This window comes from Nanorana parkeri, unplaced genomic scaffold, assembly GCF_000935625.1.
Source record: "Nanorana parkeri isolate BGI_ZX_2015 unplaced genomic scaffold, ASM93562v1 scaffold1755, whole genome shotgun sequence".
Taxonomy (NCBI): domain Eukaryota; kingdom Metazoa; phylum Chordata; class Amphibia; order Anura; family Dicroglossidae; genus Nanorana; species Nanorana parkeri.
Genome location: NW_017308023.1, coordinates 238,068 through 264,441, shown reverse-complemented (window position 1 = coordinate 264,441; position 26,374 = coordinate 238,068). Strand labels below are relative to the sequence as shown.

The 26,374-nt window shown below is 40.0% G+C and overlaps 1 protein-coding gene across 1 annotated transcript in view; it reads right to left on the bottom strand.

The window, feature by feature from the left end:
* LOC108799553 (teneurin-2-like) overlaps positions 1–26,374 on the bottom strand; it is a gene marked incomplete at its 3' end in the record, with an annotated part of 264,072 nt that overhangs the window by 6,603 nt on the left and 231,095 nt on the right. The window lies entirely within an intron of this gene.

Here is a 26,374-nt window from a genome sequence, read left to right as displayed (position 1 = left end):
GTGTCGGTTGGAAAATCTTTGAACAAACAGAGGCGGCAGCCAATGAGCTGCTGGCTCCGTTCGGGTATTCTGACAGGGGATGGCAGCCCCTGCTAGAATACAAAAGGAATGGAGGAATCTGCTTTATTTTTTTCATTCAGCCTGCAGGTTGAATGAGAAAAATAGAGCAGTGTATGTCCAGCCTTATTAGTGCAATGGCTTACTAGCTTTCATCTCACACGCACAAATTAAGAGCAACATTTACTCACAAAGTGAATGGCTCTCTAACAGACCAGTATTGACTGACTTTCTACAAACACAGTGCACCTCTGTTGGTAACCACACTATTCTTACTTGAAATCACACCTAAAGCTAACATCCACATACTCAATAAAGGTAAACGTAGGTAGTGCATGTATAAGTGCATATCTGTGTACTGTAAGGATATTTAACAGGATAAAGCATTAGCTGGAAAATGTTCTGGAGTTGGACTTTATATTAAGGCACTGATACTAGTGATTTACTTTGCATTAACCCCGAAGTAAAACCTCTGCACATTTTAACGGGCACCTAAATAGGAACTCCGGTCAGTTACCAAATTAACCCTTGCAGGGGACTATCCATGCACTCCAGGGGTAAACCGCTGTTTTTGGTCTAGGGTCTAAAATATATACTTACTTGATCCTTGATCCTGCCTGACTGCTAGACTGATCCCAAAAACCTATCTTGCCCTCTACTCCAGCAGTCTAAGGATCCATGAGTCATCACATATAATACAGTGTATTAGATGTGAGGACACCGAGGGACATTCCACAGCCGGAGCGGAGTAGGAGAGAGGTGAGTGGTCTTTGCTGCAGGATCGAGGCTCCCGTGAGTATATCTTCTTTATTTTTAGCTTCTTTAGACCCTAAAGAAAAATGAGCAGATAACTCTTGCAGTACGGGGGTAGCCCCACTGCAAGGGTTTATTTATTTGTAACTGCCCGGAGTTATTCTTTAACCTTTTCTTAAACAATCAGTACATTAATGCAGCTCTGTAATCAGGAATACATAATTAAATGTATCTTGTTAATGCAAGCAAAGCACCTTCATTTGACCTGGTATCAACCTCCTGCAATCCTAGTACAGGGCTGGATTGTAATAGAAAAAGTAGCGCAAGCAGCCAACCAGTTTATGCGCTGACAAGATCACATTCTAATAGGAGGAGCAAGCAGAGTGACAAAAATATGATTGCATCACTGTGATGCTTTCCTTTCACTGTTCAGTCACAGGCTGGGGCAGATCTAGGATGACCTGAGCTCAGAGGGAGTGGATTGAATGACGGTGGCCATCAGCCTGAGGACGTCCAGCTTCAGAAAAAGTACAGTAAGAGAAATCACTGAAACATAAGTGACTATTGTAGCAAAAGATTTTATCTTTTAATGAGCTAATTATTTTTAGATTTATATTTTTGGCTGGAGTTCTGCTTTAAAGGTCCTAAAACTGCTTTGCGCATCCTACTCATGTCACCATAGTTTGAACTGTCCATCACATCAGAAGAACTTGATCTCCGGAAAAAGCACTGATATACCTCACATTATTAATATTACAAGAAATGAATGAAGCAAGCACAGAGTGTGGGCTTGCATGTGTTAAAACTAGCCTTTGGTAGGGATATATAATGCACATAAAATTATATCCTGAAATTGGTAGAGTTAGAATGGATCACATCAGTGACAATTGGCAGCAACATGCTAACATAATATGTTATATATAATGTTTTAACAGAATAAACCTAAAGAAGCACCCACATCCTGTCTCTGATATGTTCCGTTTTATTAGTTTTCATTCATTCAAGGATGAAAACTGCCCCTACTCAGAGCCAGAGGGTCTCCCCTTTAAGCCACTGCATTAGGTACCTTTCAAGATTGCATTTCAGAAAGTGTGTTCTCAATGAATTGGCAGCCCTCTCATTAAATTATGTTGCCCTTCCTAAAGACTTACCAGTAATCAGTGCGATCATTGCAAAATGGATTTGCTTGACAATTTCTCTCTTCCTTGTGATTGCTCATTCTAATGAAGCAGTAGGAATATCTTGGGCTGTTCAAAATAGGCTTCTGCCTCTCCAATGTACAAAGCTACCACCAGATCCTCAGTTTAAACATTCATCAGGTTATATTGAGTACATATGGTAGCCTCAGCAGAGGCCTTCTTTGGCCAAAAGGTCTTGCTCTTGAAGTGGCTGCGGGGTCTGCTGTACCTACCACTACCTAGCAGTTGCCTATGAGGTGTAAATTATTCTTCCCTCTCTGTTTGGGACTGCTTTTGAATATTACAGTGGTTAACAGTGTCCCCAAATGAACACTGAGAGAAATGGGGATTTGTGTACTTACAATTCATTTTCTTCAGTGGTTCATTGGGGGGTACAGGTCCCTCCAAACTTACTTAGTTGTCAGACCTATTGCCTGTGTAGTCTAAAAATCTATTTTTATTATAACAAAGAGGTGCATAATTAAGGGAATATCATAAAAAAACAATTAAAGCCCATGCTGTATCATAAACAAGGGAGTTTATTATTTCAGAATTAACACAATATTGCACCACTGTATACAATAATGATTTCTGCAAAAATGATCCAGTGTGGTTTTTATACAGCAAAGATTCCTGATAATAGGTCAGGGCACAAAGCACTGCCGTTGTAGTCAGTGTAGTAGACCTATATTCTGCCTTTCTAGCTTTACTGCTAGTGTATGATTAATATTTTGAGCAAGGATGTAGCTCACACTGAGATCCAAAGAGCTATATAAAGTAAAGGAATGATGCATCCTTGTTTGGGAATAGCTGACACTTATCGATAGCCTGGCGTGTTAATAATTCATAGAAAACCATTTCACTGTACAAAGGGGGCTCTGCTGAATTCACGGCTCTTTTCAAATCTTGCCGGATTCCTAATTACAGGAAACACAGCACTCTTCTGAGAATTCATTATTTGAAACACTGGGGTAGAATTTAAAATCCGGTAGGATCTAAAGAAAATGACAAGCTTCAATTTTACTAGGCAATCCAACAGGAATGTTACTTGTTAGCTAATAAAAATATGACAAAATACAATAGTGACCTATTAGTCACACATTTCACAGCCCAAACAAACACCTACATAAATAGTAGCACTATGCTAGTGCAGCTTTCTCTCAGATACAGGCATATTGGAACTTGTATTACAAGCCAACTTAATAAATGCTGAAGCAAAAATCAAACCCAATTTTTCTTTCTAAAAGCATCAAGTCAAATGCAGTAAGGGTCTGTTCACACCAGCAAGCTGAGCTCAATGCATGGCTGCTGGCGTGCGATGACAGTTATTGTGCTGACGTGCCGCTGCTGTTTACTTTTTTTATTAGACCATTATTGAAATGTCACCAGTTGTACTGCATCGCACTGTGCTGCACTTAAAAAAGCAAGTCAATTTGCCTTGTCTGTGTTGGGGTTGCACGGCAAAAAGCAGCCAGCACATTACCAAAGCATCTGGTGTGAGCGGGCCCTACATTATCACTATCCATGTAAACATCAGTGATAGCCTAGGGACATCATACATGTTTAACTGAATACCATTTATGTGCTGTGACCAACTAACATCTATTTTTTGAAGTAGATAAAAATACAAAGAACATGGATGAACTAAAGTGAACCTGTCATGGCTTTAAATAAGTAAGTACCTGTATTATGATTAATAATCTTTTTCTGTGCACCTCTGGAGAAACCCCCCAATCCCAAATTTGTGGCAGACAATGAAGAGAGACCTCAGTTTGCTTAAAAAGCAAGTTTTTTTTCAAATTAACCCTTGCAGTAGGGCTACTCCCACACTACATGGGTTAAAAGAGAACTATGGGGTAAGTGTTTTTCCCCATAGTTCTCTTGAGAGTCGCAGGAGGACATATACTAACCGATCTCCTCCCATGACCCCAAGCTCAGTAAATTGCGGGCAATAGCCCACGATATATTGAGAGCGGCGCACCTATGACGGATCCTGACAATACTGTTATGATCCACCCAGCTGTGTGAGTGACAGCTGGCTCTGCCTATCTAGAGGTAGAGACAGCTGTGTCCACCCCCTCCCATGTTTATTCCTCCACTCAGCGCTGGAGGATCGGAGAGGGGGGGAATCTCTGAGGAGAGCGGTGACTGTCAGTCACCGCTCACTGCAGGGAGACGATCGGGAAGTGAGCGGATTGGCTGCATGTTTCTGCTCACTTCCCGATCAACAGAGCCGACCTGTGACAGCTTCTTTGTCACAGGTCGGCTTTAAGTATGAGGATGAGTGGAAATCATTCACCTCATAGTTCTCTTTTAACTGCTCATTTTGGTTTAGGGGCAGAAATAAATAAGATACACTCTCTTATCCATTTGTGCTATGTCCCTTTGCAACCCTGTGTCTATTGGTCCTGCATTAGAAGTGATGATGCCTTGGGTCCTTAGGCCACGGGAGCCTGGGGGAGATGAGTCTGCGGGGACCTGTCTAGTGGCCCGATGGGACCAAGGATCAGGTGAGTATATTTTCTTTAATTTTGTCCCTATACCAAAATGGGCCCTTCACTCTTGCAGTAAGATGGTAGCCCCACTGGAAGGGTTAATTTGAAAAAATCCTGACGTTCTTTTTTTTAAATGTGAGCTTTACCCAGACCCCTCTCCACTGTCCACAAACAAGGAAGTATTAGAGACCAATACTAGGTCTGCTTTGCAGAAGGCCGATGGGGTAGGAACAGAGGTTGGGAAGCCGAAGCCTCTATTAAGTGTACATTACTATCTTTAAAGATTCAATAAAAGATCATTTTTCTTACACATGCCAGTACTGCAATCATATTATTACACTACTGAAAGAACACCAACACATACATGAGCAACAAACAACTGTGACTATTTGCAGACAACAAATGGACAACTGTGAAATTACACAAAGACAACAACAGTGACAATAACTGAAGAGCACAGTCTACCCCCTATTTCTTTTAATCCAGGTTGAGGCATATAAGGATATAATTCTCATTATGGGGCCATAATGAGAAGTAGTAGAAGAATATATCACAGCCTGAACCTCCTCCTGGCTCTCTCCTCTTTCTGGCTTTTTCTTACTTCCTACCTTGCTTCTGAGTTGTTAACAGGAACATGTCACTTGAAAACCAAAGTGCTTATGAGTATAGCCCCTACCACCTTTAGTGGAGTGGCTACTAAAATTTAGTGTTGCTAGCACTTAAATCAGCCCAGCTGATTTGTAGTTTGGCATTAGCTGGTTAATTCCAGGTGTCCTGCTATTGATTGCACCTACCAGAGTTGGGTGTGACACTGCTACAGAGTGGAGCATCTACTTGGGAAACATCACAAGTGTCTATGCCTCACCAGCCAATAACTAGGAGTTTCCTGGCCAGTGGTGCATGCTGAGAATGCTCAGGCTTAGCCCGGGGGTGGGATGTACAAGGTTGGAGAAGCTGACTAGGCCTCAAGCATGGAAGAGGCCACATATAGAACCAGGTGGGATCTGGAACCATCTGGAAGGAGAACCAGTTGAGTCATTTGACTGTTGGAGGTGCCAGGAGCTAAAATAGGACCTTAGAAACAAGTCCGGTGTCTGTCTCAGGGTAGATATTATGCATATCCCTATTCAGCTGTTGCTCTATTGCCCGGTGCCAGATTGTTCTACTGATAATTCTGCACTGTAGAAGTCTGAAGGGATGGGTGAGTCCTATACCCTCTCTCCCAGTGTGCTGTTTCTATAATAAAGAATTAAAAAAAGGCACTTAAAGTGACTGGAGCTCAATTTGTCGACCACATGTTCCTTCACTGGTCTGCCCCTGAGAGGGAAATGTTGGCCCTCCTTACTCTTTGAAGGGTCCTGTCAGGAAGCCAGAGCCAGGATTCTTTCATTGCCGTTTGCGCATGGTGCAGCTAATAGAGTTGTGTCACGTGCAGCGTCTCTGCGTAAACGTGTTCGTCACGCGCACGTTCGCGCGCGGGCGTGCGCCGACGTGTTGTTTGAGTTTTTGGCGCCCTCTGGGCTATATAAGGCTGTGACTAACAAACCTCCTTTGCTGTCAGATTGTCAGCTTCCCTGTGTTCCTATATCCTGCTCCTGAAGTGTTCCTGTTATCTTGACCCGGCTTGACCTTGCTGCTTCTCTCCAGTGATTGACCCTCGGCTTGTTCCAGACCATCCTCCTGCCTCACCCTCTGTACCTCGCTGCCTGCACGTTGATGACCTCGGCCTGTCCTGAGTACCCTGCTATTCTTGTCTGCTGCTCCTGCTCATCAAATTCAGCTACTACTGGCACTCCTGCCCCTCTGTGCCCCGGTGCTTCTGTACCCATTCAGGAGCCCCAAGACCAGAGAAGTGAGAGAGGCTGCCCTCGACATCTCAGACTCCCCTAAGGTACGTGACAGGTCCAAATTAGGCCTCTGGGGGTCAGGGGGCTGCTACATGTCTATGAGCCCTCATGTTGGAAGTCTAAAGCCCTTCTTAAATAGTTAGACAAGAAAAAAGCACTGCTCACATTCTCACACTAGTTTCTATTTTTGGGAATAGAGCAAGTGCTGGTCTTGAGCCTGTCATCACTCCTCACTTCACACAATCGACCTCACACTCCACACCCCACTTCACCAGTAAAACCTTTACTGAAATTCATGGTTCACAGTCACATAATGTCCCTGCTTCTTCTAACACTCACCTCTAAAACCTTTGTTCAGATTTGGACACTTCCACATATTTACCTTCTATTTTTGGAAACTAAACTACTCATATCAAACTTCCAGCAGCTTGTGCTGGCATCTGCACAGGAGAGGCAAAAAAAGATTGACTGAGGCACCCTCAGTCAATGCGGAGTAGGCTACAGTAAATACTTCAGCACATCGCTTTCTGTAAAATTCTCCATATACATATCTTTACCATTTTAAATGTATTTAAACTAATACTGCTTTGTAATTAGAATGAAATGTCACAGTTATCTTTGCAGAATTGTGATGTCAAGTCAGTACAGCATGGATAACAAAATAAACATCATTGCAGCTTTAGTCATATCATATAACACCGCCATATAAATTAATGCATTTAATGTTGATGTATGCAAATCATGATATGGTTAGATGGGGCATGTTCCCAGACATACTCTCTGCAAGGAAAAGGTGGGTTTTAATAAAAAAAATCCAAATTAGAGTATATTATTTCAAATTAAAAAAACCTCTAAAATTCGGCAGACTCATTGCACACTATGGAAGTAAACCACAGTTTAACAGGGACAGACCAGGCAGATGTTCATATAAACATCAAAATATAAGTTTATTATTTCACAGAAAATAGGCACAGATTTTGTACAGACTTGATTCAGCCATATACGCAGCTTTAGTAGGCCACAATTTGAGAGAGAGGGACTAGGAAAGCTTTAAGCAATACATCAAAATTGTAGTATATCATGTCACAGAAAAAAAAAAATATTTTTTCCCCCAGGAGAGACACCAGCCAAATTTCAATCCAAAAATCTTTATTTAGATGGAAAAAGCCAACAATATATTGTTGAGTCTGTGAACAGTTTTTAAGCACTTTTACAGGGTCATATTTTCAACATGAGATACAGCAACCATCTTTTAATCAAGAAATCAACATTTTATTCATATACAGGAGATCTATCTGCAAGGTGAAATAAACTGTCAGCAGGGAAAAAGCTATTTAAGCGATGGTTTCTAGGCACTATATACAGTTTTACAATCACTAATATGTAGAAAAGGCTTAGGATGTTGATTATAAAATTGGAAGAACAGAGATAAAATCTCCTTTTCCTTTATGACCTTTGTGATCCGCATATGGATAAACCCCTGATAGATTTAGTGCAAGATAGGCATTCTTTTTCATGAAAATCCCCTTGGGACCTCCATGGTCTAGAGGAACTTTGCTCATGAAACGAGTTGAGAATTTAACATTGTCTTCCCCATATACATTGAGATATGTGGAATGCTATTGCTGTTTAGTCTTTCCTCTTTAGTCTTTTACATTTAGTCTTTCCTCTGGATTAATAGGCTGAGGAAGAATTTGAATTGGATTTTTTTTATCTTGATCCTTTTTAAATACAAAAAAATACAATTTTCTTTATACAATAGTTAATCACAGTTTTATGTGCCTTAAAAATCATATATATTTCTTTTTTGTTTTGGGTTTAGATGCACACAATGTCTGTCCTATCAAGGGGCCTGGTGGTACATTGTACATTAATGCACTTTTAAACCAATCTGTCTCTAAATATGTCCTCTAAATGCACATTGCAAGCTATTCTGGACAATACAAGCTGCGCAGAGAAACCTATGTATATACCTGCTCAAAATGAACAACTAGAAAGGTAAGTATTTAAAAAAAGAATATTTTTAGGCATGCTGTGTGAATGGGAACACATAACAAACATATAGTGGATATTTCTAAATTGTAACTGCAGAGGTGGAAATATACTTTTTAAGTCTATTTGGCATATAAGAATTGCAGATATACTTTTTATGGCTGTATTAACTTTACTTTGTGAAGAATTGAAGCTAAATCATCAGCTGTTGTTTTTTGTGGTCTAGTTGCTATAGAATTTTTAAACACTGTATTCTATGCCCTGTTTATTCCTATGCTGTTTCAACCTGAAGAACATTACATGCGAAACAGACCTAGACTTAATAATGCCTTGGATCAGAGGATATAACTTTGTTAAAGACACATTGTTCTAAATTCACATTCCAGTAAGAGTTGCAGAAGTTTAATTTATAAGAAATTGCAAAAGGCTGAGTGCATATAACTCTATAACACCAAATGCATATCAGAGACCATAGTAAATATTCCATCTGCTATACTTTCTGCTTGGTAGCTTAGCCATTTTTAATTTTAAAAATTAAAATGACTGGTTTGTGCAGTAAAGTAATCTCTTTCAATTAAGTTGTAAAAATCAAAATGCTTCCACACATTTTAAAATAAAGATGTATGCGAAATAAAAGGGGAGTTAATTGATGATTGGAATTTAACTCAACATGCTTTCTATCCAGGAAGGATTAAGGGATGAAGAGAAATGAAGGAAGAAATCAAGCTTTTATGAGCATGCATCTTCATTTAATTGAACAAGGTTTCATATTCCAGAAAAAAAGGACGCTAACATTTATGAGAAATTATATTTAGTTTATCTTTATATTTGGCATTCTTGAGAGGTTTAAAAAAAAGCAGTGATGCATAATGAGATTTAAATTGCCCAGCAAAGGCATAACTTACATGGGAGCCTGTGGCACACCTTTTAAAATTAAACAAGCAGCGGAAAAAAAACTTGAAAAGGGTATGATCAAAGGCATTAAGTTATAATCCTTCTGGACATCTAAGGTTCTATATTAAATGTGACTACTGCTGTAACTTAACATTTCAAAGACTTGCTAGGTTTCATAGGTCAAACATCATTTTTTATACTTCCTACAATGTCAGAATGCCCGTGGCTGGTAATTGAGGGTGAGGTGTAACTGTGGTTAACTATCTTGTGCTTTGGCAACTTTTTTAAACTAATAACTACTATACTGTTTATTATAATCAAGATTTACAATTTATTGTAAACTGTGAAGGTATATTTACATATTTTGTGGACTTTCATACAAAACACAGGTGATTTTCAAAGTACTTCAAAGTCAGGGCTTTTACTGATATCTGACATGTTCTGGAATATGCAAACAAAATGGATAGCTGCACTCAGATGACATCAGACTCTTTTCTCATAGGGGCCAAATGGCAGTGAATGAATAGCCGAATGCCACTGAGCATTCAGCACGGTTATTCTGCTGGCTACCTCTGAAGTAACAAGCAGAATAAAAAAATGACATGTAAAAATAAGAAAAGAAAAAAAACAGCGTGGGGTTCCCCTCCCAAACCATACCAGACCCTTTAGGTCTGGTAAGAAAGTTGAGAGGGACCCCAAGTAAAAAAAAAAGTGCGTGGGGTTCCCCCCAAAGTCATACCAGGCCCTTTAGGTCTGGTAGGGATTTTAAAGAGAAAACTCACCGCCCAAAATAGGGGGGGGGAAGTGGGTTCCCCCCTAAAATTCCCATCCAGACCTTTGATCTGAGCTCAGGCATGGCAGGAAAGGGGGGGGAGCGATCTCCCCCCTCTTTGCCATACTAGGCAGCATGCCCTCGGCACTGGGTGGGTGCTTTTCCAGGCCTCTTCCCCACAAGCCCTAGGTCATTGGTTGTGGGGTCTGAAGGCAGGGGGGCTTCTTTGCATTGGTGTACCCCTTTAATAAAGGGGCACCCAGATGCTGTCCTATTCTTGTGAATGAGTAAGGGGTACTAGTACCCCTTCCTTTTCTCTAAAGGCCTAAATATAAATGTAAAAAACCCCCACACTTTTGAAAAAGTCCTTAAATAGAAAAAAAAACCAAAAATAAAAAAAATGATCCAACAAAGTAATCCATGTCAATCATGGCATCCAGCATTGTCAACAATGGCACAGATTTGGTGAAATTTTAAAAACCCGACGCCCGCCGACTCATCTGCACCCACCAAACACACGCCACAAAATGACCTGTATGGCAGATACAGGCAAAAGGTAAACAAATGGGCGTAGCTAGTGGTGACATCACTACTGGATCCGCCTATTTGTTTTGATACGGTACAAAAAAGTAACGTACATTTTGAAAAAAAAACAACATGTATCCCTATGAAATGTAATGAAACATTTATTATCACCCCAATTGTTTTGTAAAATATAAAAGATGGGGTCACAACGGGTAAATAAACACCAAACATGTCAAGCCTTAAAATTGCACGTGCCAGCAAAATCGCAAAAAACGACCATACCCAAAACTGGCCCATAGGCAACACTTTAAAAGCATTTACGGCTCATCAGTTTAGTGTTATCAGTAATTAATGGCCCTAAAACTATTACTTTTACTCCAACGTTCGCGGTGATATGTAACATGTGCAGCACAATAGGCGCAATCATCGTTTTCGCACTTAGGCACACCCAACGCATGTTTGCGTGTGTATGTGGGGGCAGAGGACTTTAATTTAATTTTTTTTTACTTTATTTTTTTACACTTAACTGTATTACTATCACATACGGGGCTAAGAAGCTCCCTATGTGATAGCCAATTTACATGACAGGTCCTCTTTATGGAGACATCATGGGTCTCCAAGACCCCTAATGTCCTAATGTCACCTAGGCACCCCCATCGAAGCTGTAATCAGCCTACAAGCCAGAAGTGAATAGCCAAACAGCGTTCGGCTCACTTCACTTCGACTCGGTTATTCACTCAGCTGCCTTAGTGAATAACCCTGTATGTAACTATTTAACATTCCTTGAGTTCCTCTTTAAATACAAATACAGTTTACCACAAATAAACTGCTCATTACATATTGTGCCTAAATTCTTGGGTTGGAAGCATTACATTTGCCACACGTTTTAAAATATGTATCAAATATGTATCAAAAGCTAAAAAAAATGCAAAACATGCCTAAGTGCTTCTGTGATAGCAATTCAGGAAAAGTGATGCTAAACATAAATAGCCAGTTATTTATGGTTTTTAATACATTTTAGCATTTATAGACTTAAATTGATTTATGTATATGACTTTGGAGCTGTTTTCTAATTATGTTTATGCTCCTGTTATAACAAATAAGAATGTATGTTGCTCCATTATAATGGACTTTAAACTTAACCCCATACACTTGTAGAGGAGCCAGGCCATCTGGCTCTGAATGGGGTTAATAGACGGCAGCAGCTTTGAAAAATCAACAGCAGTTACACATTTATTCAGCTTTGAAATATTTAGTTGTTTAGAAGGAAAAAAGCTTTGAACAACAGAATCACAGCAGTTTTGAATTCATTCCCAGTGCTAAAAGAAAATATTGCAGACAAAATGCACAGAATTGACATTTCCTTTTCAAAATAGTCTGATCTCTTAGTGTGATTTGGACAGTGGCACACATTACTTAATACCTTCTACACACTTCATTATGCTAAAATGTTTTGCATGGCTGGAAATTTATCTTTCATGCAATGAGAATTCCTTCTCCACATAGAACAAGCATGGGGTCCATTATGTTCCCTCTGATTCAGATAAAACCTATGGCACATGCATCCATCTATTTCTCAAACCTTCTCTGATTTAGAGAAAAAAGTCTAATTTACATATACATTTTTGAAACATTCTACCTGTCACTATATTAAAAATAGCAGTGTGACAGTTGGCAAATAGCAGTCTGCCTAAAGTGCATGCAGCTTCTTTTTTTCTAAATAAAGTGAACTTGCTGTCCACAGGATTCCCTGAATCCAGTATTGTACAGTTAGCTAGAGATGGACATTAAATCAATAACATCTGCCCAATTTTATAAGCCTGCTGGCTAGGGATCATTATGTTGCATCTATCTATCTATCTATCTATCTATCTATCTATCTATCTATCTATCTATCTATCTATCTATCTATCTATATCACTTAATTATGACTACTTTGTATTCCAGAAACAAATAACTACAAGATCTCTTCTATACATTAATCAGGACAATTCACCAAATCATTTTCTTCCCTAGATTATGTTCTCTAGAATTTTCTCCTTCACATCATTCTTGCATATTTTTGCTTTTGCTTGTTGCACATCCTCATATGCAGAATACATTATAATAACTTGTGAAACATTTTCACCTTATTCTAACTACACGTGATCTAACAACAGTGCCCCCCGAATACATTGCAATGCTGCTATGGATCCCTAGAAAAGGGACTATGGGGTCAATTCACAAAGCTTATTTTCTTCATTTCGGCCGTTATTTCATTGATATCGCTTGTTATATAGTTGCTGTTTAGAGGTAGTCAATTCACAAAACTCAATAACGCTTCCTTTTTTTAAGAAGTGCTAAATTAACTATTCATATGTTATTTTAACTATCAAGACGTTATTTTAACTATTCAGACGTTATTTTAACAACTGGAGTGATAAAATATGCTTGAAATGCAATTCACAAAAGGAAAAGGTCCTTTTATCACTCGTTATTGAGACGTAGATTTATCACCTCCTTCAGGGTGGCGTTATGACAGATTTCAGGCGTTATCTGATGCTTGTTGCACTGAGATGACATGAGGTATATAAAATGGAACCTTTTTTTCTTCATTTTCACATGGTTTAATGCTTTTGCGTACAGAAGAAGATGGCATGTAGTTGTCATTTCTACAGTTTTTATCCTTCTACAAATGTAGATGATTTTTTACAGTTTGAGGTTAGTGGCAAATCTCACATGACATGAAAAATCAAATGTCCCTGGACACACTTCAGTGGGGGTTGTAGAGCAAGTGGATTGTTCCATGCAACATATTTAATATCAAGACAGGCTTTATAGGTGGTAAGGAGAATTGATTGCTCTCCCTACACTGCCTGATTGTCAACAGATGTAGATCTAAATAAATCTAATGTTTCATATATTCATTCCGTTCAGAAAAAAAGTTATTGTTATTTCTATATGATTTCTTCTCTACCAAATGTAAAATTAGTATGCATGTGGCGAATATGGAATATATTCCTTCCTTCTATGTGGAATCCTTTTGTGTGGTGAAAGTGAAAGTAACAGTAATTTAGGCATCTGCTCCACCCCTTCTGCTACCAAAATGCACTGCAAAAGTGTTAAAATAACACCCAAAACTTTATTTTATCACAGCAATAGATACAATAAAGTCTGTGATGTTAAAATAACACTTGCTTAAGGAACGTTAAACTGTGTGTGCATTAACGATTCTGGCTTTTGTGAATTGCATGTTTCAGCCAGTAAAATAAAGAGTGGTAAAATAAGGATAGATAAATTAACTTCTACTCTCATAACGCTGAGCTTTGTGAATTGACCCCTATCTCTATTTGCTATTGATGCTGATCGTTAAATCCCCTTTTAGATCATACTATCGTAAATCTTTATAAAATACTTAAAGGGTTATTCACTAAGGAGTTGAAGGATCTAGCCGTAGCTTCGGCTAATCCTTTGGCTCACTTTGCCGCCAGGGCCCTTTGGTTCAGTTGAATCGAAGGGCTGCTGTATGGGCTATTCACAATAGCTCGTACATGAAACAACAGAAGGCAGGTGAACAGCTCAGCCGAGTGCATATGCTTTGGCTCGGCTGAGCCGTATTTACAGCTGAAGCAGGGAGAAAAGTTTGCTTAGCAGACCGTTTTCCCTGAAAATTGCAACAACTGGGCGGAGCCAGGCCATGATGTCATGGCTGGGCCCACCCAGTTGTTGTCATTCAATGACAGACCAGCATCCTCAGGTTATTTTAGGACACTGGGCTGTCATTCAATGACAACAACTGGGCATAGCTGGCCATGATGTCACGTCCAGCTCCACCCATTTGTTTTGATTTATCCAAGACCAGCGGGATGACTCTGACAGGTGTCGGACAAATGTATACAGTTGGATGGAGCTAGTGTTGATGTCACCACTAACTCCACCCAATTGTTTACATGTTGCCGGCATCTGTCATATTTTTCATTCTGCGGCGGAAGTTAATCGAATGCGGTCAGTTTGGTGGGAGCCAGATTTTTTTTCGACGAGACGTATTTGTTGTGGACAATGCTGGACGTCGTGATTGACCCCTGGATTACGTTGTTGGATCCATTTTTGTGATTTTTTTTATTAATAAAGGAATTGTCAAAAAAAATGTTTGTGTTTTTTTCAATGAATGGATTTAAAAAAAAAAAGTGGCCTTGGAGTGGGAAGGGCAATTTGCATATTAATGAGGCATGGCGGGATTTTCATATCATTATTATGCAAATCCCGTAATTAGCATATGAATTCACCGCGGCCAGTGTTAATGGCTCCTGCAGCTCAATGAATGTGAGAACAAAGGCTTCATTCCCTGTCCCGACCCCCTTACCTGTCAGCAGTCCAGATCACACTTGCACTCCGCTGCTTCTCCTAAAGCCGAGTACAGGCAGGAGATAACTCCGCCCTCCCCCGCTCTACACTGTGACTGTGGCACGGGAGAGGATTGCAGGTTAAGTGTCCTTAGGTTCCGTGCGACCTGCAGTGTTTGACTTACGGCCGCACGGAAATTGAGGACCCCTAAACCTTCCTCCTGCTTCTGACCGGTTTGCAATATAATGAAGTAAAAAAAAACAGTACAATTGCAGTACATGAACGTTTAACAGCAGTAAAACTGCAGTACAAAAAGTACATCTGCAGTAAAATGAAGTACAACTGTAGGTTTGGAATATAATGAAATATAGATACAGTATACCTGCTGTTCAGTGATACACTACTGCACTGTGTGCCTACTGCACTCATACTACATTGTACTGCAGTTATGCTGTATTGTGTAACATGTGGCCAGTGTTGTGGTTACAGTACTGCTCTACAGCAAGTAAAAGCTAGGGATCACTGCTATGCAACATTAAAAGGTTTATTCACTAAAGGGTGAAGAGTTTGGAGAAGGTGGGAGAAGTGAACAATCTATGACAACACAGCTGAACTGGAAAGTGAGCTGAATTGGAGAAATCTTCCAAATCAGATATTTTGACCTAGATTGTTCACTTCTTCTGCCTTCTCCAAACTCTTCACCCTTCAGTGAATAGTTCTGTTTAAAATACTTCACCTGTACTGCGGTTGTATTGCAGTTACATTTTACTAGCATTGTACTGCAGTAATACTTCAGCTGAAAGAATTCCAATACTTCAGACTTTATTGAAATTCACAGCAAATTCAGTATAACAGTGAATAAAAGTGTATAAAGCAACAAATGCCAGCACTGCACACCCCCAACCAACTACAACCTCTCACATGTTTCACCCGTAGGCTTATTCATAGAGGTAACCTTTTATTCCAAAGTTAAAAAACATTAAAATATTACAAAAATGTCTATTTCAATAGCTTGTGATCCATAAGCATTAACCTCTAACATAGATCAGCTACTACTTCCCAGGTCCCCCAAAATGGAGGAAAAAGTCATACATCACCACCCTAAATCATCATGGAGACTGATTTCTCCATTTGGGGTCACCCAGATCCTCAACGCGTTTCGTGGTATGCTTTCTCAAGAGGGGGTACTCTGATTACTGAGACACAAAGAATAGATGAGCCAAGCCTCCAAGCAACCCCAGACCAGCACCAAATCATCATGGAGTTTAGACTCCATGATAAATTAGGGTGGTGATATATGACTTTTCCCTCCATTTTGGGGGACCCAGGAGGTGGTAGCTGATCTATGTTAGAGGTTAATTCTTATCACAATCAACTGAAACACAAATTTTTGTAAAATCGTTTGTTAACTTTGCAATAAAATTATTTAAACCTATCAAGTGTGTGATTTGGTGCCTTAAAAACCTTTTTTTTCTATTTGTCTGTGATGTTAAAATAACACTTGCTTAAGGAACGTTAAACTGTGTGTGCATTAACGATTCTGGCTTTTGTGAATTGCATGTTTCAGCCAGTAAAATAAAGAGTGGTAAAATAAGGATAGATAAATTAACTTCTACTCTCATAACGCTGAGCTTTGTGAATTGACCCCTATCTCTATTTGCTATTGATGCTGATCGTTAAATCCCCTTTTAGATCATACTATCGTAAATCTTTATAAAATACTTAAAGGGTTATTCACTAAGGAGTTGAAGGATCTAGCCGTAGCTTCGGCTAATCCTTTGGCTCACTTTGCCGCCAGGGCCCTTTGGTTCAGTTGAATCGAAGGGCTGCTGTATGGGCTATTCACAATAGCTCGTACATGAAACAACAGAAGGCAGGTGAACAGCTCAGCCGAGTGCATATGCTTTGGCTCGGCTGAGCCGTATTTACAGCTGAAGCAGGGAGAAAAGTTTGCTTAGCAGACCGTTTTCCCTGAAAATTGCAACAACTGGGCGGAGCCAGGCCATGATGTCATGGCTGGGCCCACCCAGTTGTTGTCATTCAATGACAGACCAGCATCCTCAGGTTATTTTAGGACACTGGGCTGTCATTCAATGACAACAACTGGGCATAGCTGGCCATGATGTCACGTCCAGCTCCACCCATTTGTTTTGATTTATCCAAGACCAGCGGGATGACTCTGACAGGTGTCGGACAAATGTATACAGTTGGATGGAGCTAGTGTTGATGTCACCACTAACTCCACCCAATTGTTTACATGTTGCCGGCATCTGTCATATTTTTCATTCTGCGGCGGAAGTTAATCGAATGCGGTCAGTTTGGTGGGAGCCAGATTTTTTTTCGACGAGACGTATTTGTTGTGGACAATGCTGGACGTCGTGATTGACCCCTGGATTACGTTGTTGGATCCATTTTTGTGATTTTTTTTATTAATAAAGGAATTGTCAAAAAAAATGTTTGTGTTTTTTTCAATGAATGGATTTAAAAAAAAAAAGTGGCCTTGGAGTGGGAAGGGCAATTTGCATATTAATGAGGCATGGCGGGATTTTCATATCATTATTATGCAAATCCCGTAATTAGCATATGAATTCACCGCGGCCAGTGTTAATGGCTCCTGCAGCTCAATGAATGTGAGAACAAAGGCTTCATTCCCTGTCCCGACCCCCTTACCTGTCAGCAGTCCAGATCACACTTGCACTCCGCTGCTTCTCCTAAAGCCGAGCACAGGCAGGAGATAACTCCGCCCTCCCCCGCTCTACACTGTGACTGTGGCACGGGAGAGGATTGCAGGTTAAGTGTCCTTAGGTTCCGTGCGACCTGCAGTGTTTGACTTACGGCCGCACGGAAATTGAGGACCCCTAAACCTTCCTCCTGCTTCTGACCGGTTTGCAATATAATGAAGTAAAAAAAAACAGTACAATTGCAGTACATGAACGTTTAACAGCAGTAAAACTGCAGTACAAAAAGTACATCTGCAGTAAAATGAAGTACAACTGTAGGTTTGGAATATAATGAAATATAGATACAGTATACCTGCTGTTCAGTGATACACTACTGCACTGTGTGCCTACTGCACTCATACTACATTGTACTGCAGTTATGCTGTATTGTGTAACATGTGGCCAGTGTTGTGGTTACAGTACTGCTCTACAGCAAGTAAAAGCTAGGGATCACTGCTATGCAACATTAAAAGGTTTATTCACTAAAGGGTGAAGAGTTTGGAGAAGGTGGGAGAAGTGAACAATCTATGACAACACAGCTGAACTGGAAAGTGAGCTGAATTGGAGAAATCTTCCAAATCAGATATTTTGACCTAGATTGTTCACTTCTTCTGCCTTCTCCAAACTCTTCACCCTTCAGTGAATAGTTCTGTTTAAAATACTTCACCTGTACTGCGGTTGTATTGCAGTTACATTTTACTAGCATTGTACTGCAGTAATACTTCAGCTGAAAGAATTCCAATACTTCAGACTTTATTGAAATTCACAGCAAATTCAGTATAACAGTGAATAAAAGTGTATAAAGCAACAAATGCCAGCACTGCACACCCCCAACCAACTACAACCTCTCACATGTTTCACCCGTAGGCTTATTCATAGAGGTAACCTTTTATTCCAAAGTTAAAAAACATTAAAATATTACAAAAATGTCTATTTCAATAGCTTGTGATCCATAAGCATTAACCTCTAACATAGATCAGCTACTACTTCCCAGGTCCCCCAAAATGGAGGAAAAAGTCATACATCACCACCCTAAATCATCATGGAGACTGATTTCTCCATTTGGGGTCACCCAGATCCTCAACGCGTTTCGTGGTATGCTTTCTCAAGAGGGGGTACTCTGATTACTGAGACACAAAGAATAGATGAGCCAAGCCTCCAAGCAACCCCAGACCAGCACCAAATCATCATGGAGTTTAGACTCCATGATAAATTAGGGTGGTGATATATGACTTTTCCCTCCATTTTGGGGGACCCAGGAGGTGGTAGCTGATCTATGTTAGAGGTTAATTCTTATCACAATCAACTGAAACACAAATTTTTGTAAAATCGTTTGTTAACTTTGCAATAAAATTATTTAAACCTATCAAGTGTGTGATTTGGTGCCTTAAAAACCTTTTTTTTCTATTTGTGTACATAATTAAAATGATGATCCTTTGTAAATTTTAGTTTCTATTTAACTCTTCGTCAATCCACATCCTTCAAAGTTTTTTCTGCTCAATTGCCTCATAATGTATTATGTTTATTTAGACACATAAACACCCGAAGATGAAACTCTGAGTTCAAACGTGCCCTGTCCTGATAAAATATAATTTCAAGTTTTCAAGTGCCATCTGAATAGATCTGTAGACTGGAGCAGACATGATTCCATCAAGTTATGGGTAGAATTAGAATAATCTGCCAGGGTGCGCTCAGCCTATTCTGAACCTTTTAAAATCTGATCATTTGTCTTGAAGAACCAGCCAAAATTCGCACAGTGGGTGCCACGGTTGGCACCTTTTCAGCCAGCATCCGTCAATCAGCTGAATGAAGAAGCTGATCATAAAATCTTCGAATGAACAGAGCTGGCAGCCAATGAGCTGCCGGCTCAGTTTGGGAATTCTGACTGGGCCGGCGCCCACTGTCAGAATGCAAAAGGAACAGCGAAGATTCCTTGATCAATGCACTCATAGCATTGATGGAGGAATCTGCTTTATTTTTTTCATTCAGCCCACGGGTTGAACGAGAAAAAGGAGTAGTGTATGGCCGGCCTTAGTCTCTCTTAGTCCAGCCTTAGGAGAAAGTCCTCTTGAGGAATAAATTCTCACCTACTCCATCATTATACCAGACATTTTGAAAACCAGATTCTCCTCCAGGATACACAGACTACATTTGACATGTCAAAATTGCCTCTTTCGCCTACAGTTCCAAACATTCTGCAGCTGCTGCATTATTTCTCTACTTTGGCCCTGGCCTCAGAATTTGTCAGACTATCAATGGGTATTGAAACTTTATACTCTGACACAGAACCTCTTAGACACTATCTATGGGTAATCTACACTTTGTTACTCACACCAGGACAACAGCTTAATTTCCCTTTTGTAGCCAAGCAGGAGAGGAATTTAGACACATTCTCTCTGGCACAGATATACCACATCTTCCTGAAATCCTCTATCGGTACAGGGGTCCGATTATAAAATTCTTACCCCACTGGACTTCCTTACCACAAAGTTCATACCCTACTACAAAATGGAAACATTGAAATATAACCCAACTCATCTAAAACTGCAATTGAGCTTTAACACGTGAGTAGATTACTTAGGTCTCACTAGCCTAATGAGATTTGTTATCCTTAAAGGAGAACTATGAGGTGAATGAAAATCACTCATCCTCATAGGTCGAGCCGACGTGTGACAATGAAAGTCTCCCACCCATACATACACGGTGCGCATACGTACGAAAACGACAATTGCGCCCATTACACCGCACATATTACATATCACCACGAACATTGGAGTGAGAGCAATAATTCTAGCGCTATTAATCACTGATAACACTAAACTGATGCGTGTAAAAGCTTTTAAAGCGTCGCCTATGGTCAATTTTGGGTATGGTAATTTTTTGTGATTTTGCGGGTGCGCGCAATTTTAACGCTTGACATGTTTGATGTCTATTTACCCGACGTGACCGCGTCTTTTATATTTTACAAAAAAATTGGGTAATAATAATTGTTTCCTAACATCATGTAAAAAAAAGTTTTTTTTCAAAATTTTCAGTCAGTTTTCCTTAATATAGTATAAAGTAAAACCCCCAGTGGTGATTAAATACCACTCAAAGAAATCTCTATCTGTCCCCCAAAAAATGGTATAAAATTCATTTAATTACAGATAGAAAACTGGCTACAGGAACATGAACAAAGAGTATCAGTTAATGGCACCTTTTCAGAATGGGCTGAAGTCATGAGTGGTGTGCCCCAGGGTTCTGTGCTGGGTCCTATGCTTTTTAACCTATTTATTAATGATATCGGGGAGGGAGTGAGTAGCCAAATCAGGAGGGTAATAGACACTGATTCAGACATTGTAATATTACAGGAGGACCTGGGGAAAATCGAGGAGTCGGCAACTGTATGGCAGATGAAGTTCAATGTCAATAAATATAAGGTAATGCACGTTGGAGTTAAAAATAGGCAAATGGACTATACACTTATGGGTGTGCCACTAGGGAAGTCAGAAATGGAGAAGTCATTATAGACTGCAGACTGAAGAATAGCTTGCAGTGCCAGACTGCTGTAAACAAAGCAAGCAGAGTCATATCTTGCATTAAGAAGGGAATGTATTGCAGGGACAGATATATAATTTTGCCACTTTATAGATCACTGGTTCGGCCACATCTGGAGTATGCGGTCCAGTTTTGGTCACCAATACTCAGAAAGGATGTCCTTGAGCTGGAAAAAGTCCAGAGGAGGGCAACCAAACTTATTAAGGGGTTCGAGGACCTGAACTATGAAACAAGGTTGTTAAAATTAAATAAGTTCTCTTTGGAGGTTAGGAGATTAAAGGGGGAAATGATCTTCTTGTATAAACTATTTAAGGGTGACAGCAACATTATTAACACACTGTTTACGGTTAGCCCCGTAACAAAGACCAGAGGGCACAACCAAAAATTGGTGTAAAAAAAATGTCAACACACAGGTTGCAAGGGGTTCTTCACAGTGAGAGCGGTTAAGGTCTGGAACTCGCTGCCGCAGGAAGTAATCTCAGCTAAGAGTGTGGAAGCATTCAAGAAACTTTTGGACGAGTTCCTCGGAGACCATAATATAGAGGGGTACAGGTACGCCTAAGAGCAAAATCACACATGGACTAATACACACGCACACACCTGCTCAAATATAAATGCATACACACAATAGGTTGGACTTGATAGACTTATGTCTTTATTCAACCTCACATACTATGTAACTATGTAACTATGTAACAGCTTTGCATGACGGAATAAGTTAGTCAAAGTACTGCAGAGCTAAATACTGAAAAATGTCCTGGCCAGGAGGGGCGTGTAAACACCTGGTCAGCAAGGGGTTAATAGTGTTTTGCTGTACAGGCCTCTCTAGCATCAGATTATGAAAATGTTTCTCTTGATTTCGGATAGGTTGTGATCATGTTTAATACTGTATTTATACTCTGTGTTTTGAACATACATGCTTGCATTATGCTGCAGTCTTTAATTTTTTTCACATTTTAAATCATTTTTTGTTTTCATTTAAAGCAGACCTTGCACCTAAAATGCAAGGTCCACTTTTCAAATTTCCTGAAACACAGCATAAATATTTAACAGAACAAGTATAGGGAGGGAACAAAGAATATAATCATCTTTCCTCTGGCTTCTGTAGTTCAGGGGGTGATGGCATCCTCCCACCTATGAGATCACCAGGATGGTAAGCACTTAGCAAAATTTACGCTACTCTATATTCCCCTTGTCTCTCTGGAAGTAGGGTGACGTCACTCCCTGCACTATGGAAACCAGAAGAAAAGTAAGTATATTAGCTATATTTTTTCCCCTACAGTTGTTTTTTTTAATGTTTATGCTGTGGTTTAGCAAAGGGGACAGGGGCCCACTTTAAAAGTGGACCTTGCATATTAGGTGCAAGGTCCACTTCAAATTAAAACAGAAAACTATGCTTTATGAAATGTGAAGACTGCAGCATGCAAGCAAGCATGTTCATATCACACAGTGTAAATAACAACCCATCTAAAGTCAAAGGAAACATCAGCACTGACTAAGTGTCTAGTTAATTTGTCTTGGGGTAGTAGTAAAAAGTAGCTTTGCAGAGGCTGTTTCTGCAGTGTGTTACCATCATCCATTCACTCCCTGTCTAATACAGCAAGTTAAAAGGACACTTCTGGGTTTATTATATAGCCCCCCTGGGATTTAAAGGGACAGGATGAACGTGTTTTATAGCACCATATTTTCTTTCTTCTACTTGACCTGTTGTGACATGTTTCAAGCACAACCTGTTAGACCTATTGGTGAAGTGGAGAAATTAAGTCTATATCATGGTAAGGGATCATTTGGGGAAAGGTATCTGTTCAAGTCCCACAGGGCTTATTCGTCTTGCTGAAAATTGGCAAGTAGAAGTGAAAAGCATTTGCAGTAGAATAATTCTGCATTAAATTACCAATTACTATCAATGTTGTTGCACCTAAATCAGTATGAAAGGTGAGAATATTTATATGATACAAAGGACTAAGACACAGATGAAATGTAAAATGCAAGGCCTCTCTGAATGAAGAGTCAACATGAAAAATAAAAATGAACATTTTAAGCATTTTATCTATTCATAACCTGATTCACAATAATAAATTGATGCTTAATGCACTCCTAAATAGAAACATTTGAACCTTTTTGCTGCCAAGACTGGCTCTCTTTTTCTCACTTGAGATGTCCAGGTCAGTTTTGTGCTAACACTGCTAACTACATTATCTTAATGCAAAAGTACAACAGAATGAAAACAAAATCAAATCAAATGCCATTTGTACATGATACAACAAATATGTGCCTGTTGTACATGATACATGTACTAAAAAACAGTAATAATAAAAAATATACTCAATAATTAGTACATAAACACAATGGAGTTAAATGACTAAAATAATAGAGGTGGTTCACTTAACAAAGTTAATGTTTACCTAGCTTAGTTACTAAGGTGAATATGTTTTGCTTGTATTGCATTTAGTAAATCAACTGCAATAGGACACGTAACACTATGATAGATTGAAGTGCTGGTGTCCATCCTTTACTTATACTTTGATAGATTGGGTCACATGCACCATGATGGATTCACTGACATTCACATTATAAGTTGGTAAATGTTAAACCAATGAGTTTTTAACCCTTTCACTATCACTGATGTACTACGATGTTGGCAACAGGGAACGGTAATCACACTCCTGGATCCTATAGCAGCTGACTGTAGGCTTTCATGTAAAAGTGATTTCGGCATCTTTAAAGCTGTACAATAACTTCTACACCCATGTCCGAAAACTCCTTGCCATGTTGCCCAGGCTTTGCTGCCCCTCCTGTGGACCCAGGATACCCATGTCAGGTGTCAGTGAAGAGAGGGAACCAGTGAACATCCATTGGCTGATCTCCTCCCTGCTGAATGAACCCAGGAGCAACATTGATTTGTCACTTCGGGGTTCTGAGCTGTAATTTCCTGGCTGCAGAGGCCCTCCATAAACATTTCCGCCAATGCTAAAGGGCATGTTTGCTGCCCCATTGCTATGTGGATACCAGCCAGCATGTCTGGTGTACTGGGCAATTTTTTTCTGGATTGGGGATGTCACGCTGTTTTTTTAATCTATTAAAGGAGAATTATGAGGTGAGTGCTTTTCACTCAGCCTCATAATCTGAGTCGACCTGTGACAATGAAACTGTCACAGGTTCGGCTCAGTAGATCGGGAAGTGAAGAACACATACCGGCGTTCGCTCACTTCTCGATCCTGTCACTGCAGAGAGCCGTGACAGGGGAGTGACTGGATTCTTCCCTCCCCTGTCCCATCCTCCAGCGCTGACGGGCGTAACGGACAGGGAGGGGGCGGGTACAGTTGGCTCTGCCTCTAGATAGGCAGAGCCAGCTGCCACTCACGGAGCTGGGCGGATCCAGACATAATTGTCGGGATCCGTTTCAGCTGCAGCGTCTCAGTATACCGCGAGCTGCAGCTTGCGGTATACTGAGCTTTGGGTAACGGGAGGACACTAACTGTGTCCTCCCGTTACCCTTCAGAGAACTATAGGGAAAAACCCTAACCCCATAGTTCTCCTTTAATGTATGTTAATGTATAGATAAATAAAAGTAAAAATATAATCCTTGAAGTGCTTAAATGTACTGTAAGTACCTTCTCCCATTCAAGAACAGATGATTCTGAAAATCAGGGAATGTATTTTGGCCCGGGGAATTGTTGAGTGAATGTACATGAAAATTTGCATTATGAAAATTGGGAATGTTGCCCAGTGACTGTTCATTTCTGGCAAATGTCCTGACATTATATTTTTCTTATTAAACCCCTAATTCAACTCCTTTGTGAGATATACTTACTTTGTTTTGACTGAAAATATAGCGCTCATCTGCATTGCTGGATGTCTAAATCACCCTGCCACCACACCAAAATAAGCAATGCAGGGTTCTCATCGCCAAAGCCAACTGGTTTGTGTAAATATGTGGCGTATAGGGCAAACCTGCCAAAGGCAGCCGAGTGATTAACTGAGCCTGAGATCAAGGCTGGCTCTGCCCAGCTGTCATTTGCGGGGCTTACGGCTAGCCCTTCGGCAGGGCGTTCGCCCCGCTTCGGGTGTCACAGCTCCCTGTGACACCCGAAGAGAGGCGGACGAAGAGAGCCGAAGGATCAGCCAAATCTAGGGCTGGATCATTTGGTTCCTTTGTGAATAACCCCCATAGAGTCTGATTTACTAAAGGCAAGTAGGCTGTTCACTTTGCAAGGTAATTTGTGCTTTGAAGGGAATTTTCTCTTAGATTAGTAAATGTGGTGAAATTTCACTTTGCAAAGAATATCCAGTCATGTGCAAGGACAAAAAAATGTATTTTTGATTGCACATGATTGGATGATAAAAGGGAGCAGAGCTTCCCCTCATTCACTAAGCTAACTAAGAAAATTTCCTTCAAAATGCAAATTATCTTGTAAAATGAGCAAGGGAGCAAGCCTACTTAACTTTAATAAAACAACCCTCTAAGGTTAAACCCTTTGAAACTATTAACTACTGGTAACTACACAACCTAGGTTTCATATTTCAAGAAAAACGATATTTACTAGTTTGTTTTTATCCAACATGTATGGGTTATTTATAATGTATGATATATGCAATATATGATTGCAACGCAAGGCTGTTTTGCAAGACTTGCTCATTACCACTGTTAATAATGGCTAGGCCAGTCTCTCTTTTCTTCAGCTTAGTGCCATATTACTGCACTTAGAGGAGCAAGGAGTTATTTAGAGATCAAACCCATAGTTCATCATGTTCAGGAGTTGGAACAGAGGCTCACAATAGAAACAGTTCAGGTTTAAAATGCTGAATCTCACTGGAACCTAGCAGTCAGCAAAACTGACACAATCAAGTGTTAGCTGCATAGCAAAAAACAAATATTGATGAGCAGTGGTTTTCAAACTCTTTAGATATATATTGTGAGAAGGGCATGACAAAGGGAATAGCCTATAGTCAAGCAGGATGCTGTATGTAAGCCGGTGCTGCTTGGGCAGTGGAGGATGAGGACACCCTGTGGGTGGGGGTCCATACTGGGGTTGCTGACTAAACTTTTGTTGGAGAAGTAGCCTTTTATCAGGACATCCAGTCAGTGGCGTAACCAGAGTTCTGGGCGCCCGGGGCAGAATTTTTTTTTCGGCCCCCCCATTATATAAACAACCACTGGAACTGTACCCTGCACCTCCCCCCCACACACACATGTTTTTATTTTAATTTTTCAAATTTTAATATTTGATTTTTTTTGAAACTTTTTCATTTTTTTAAATAAATTTTTATTTATTAATTA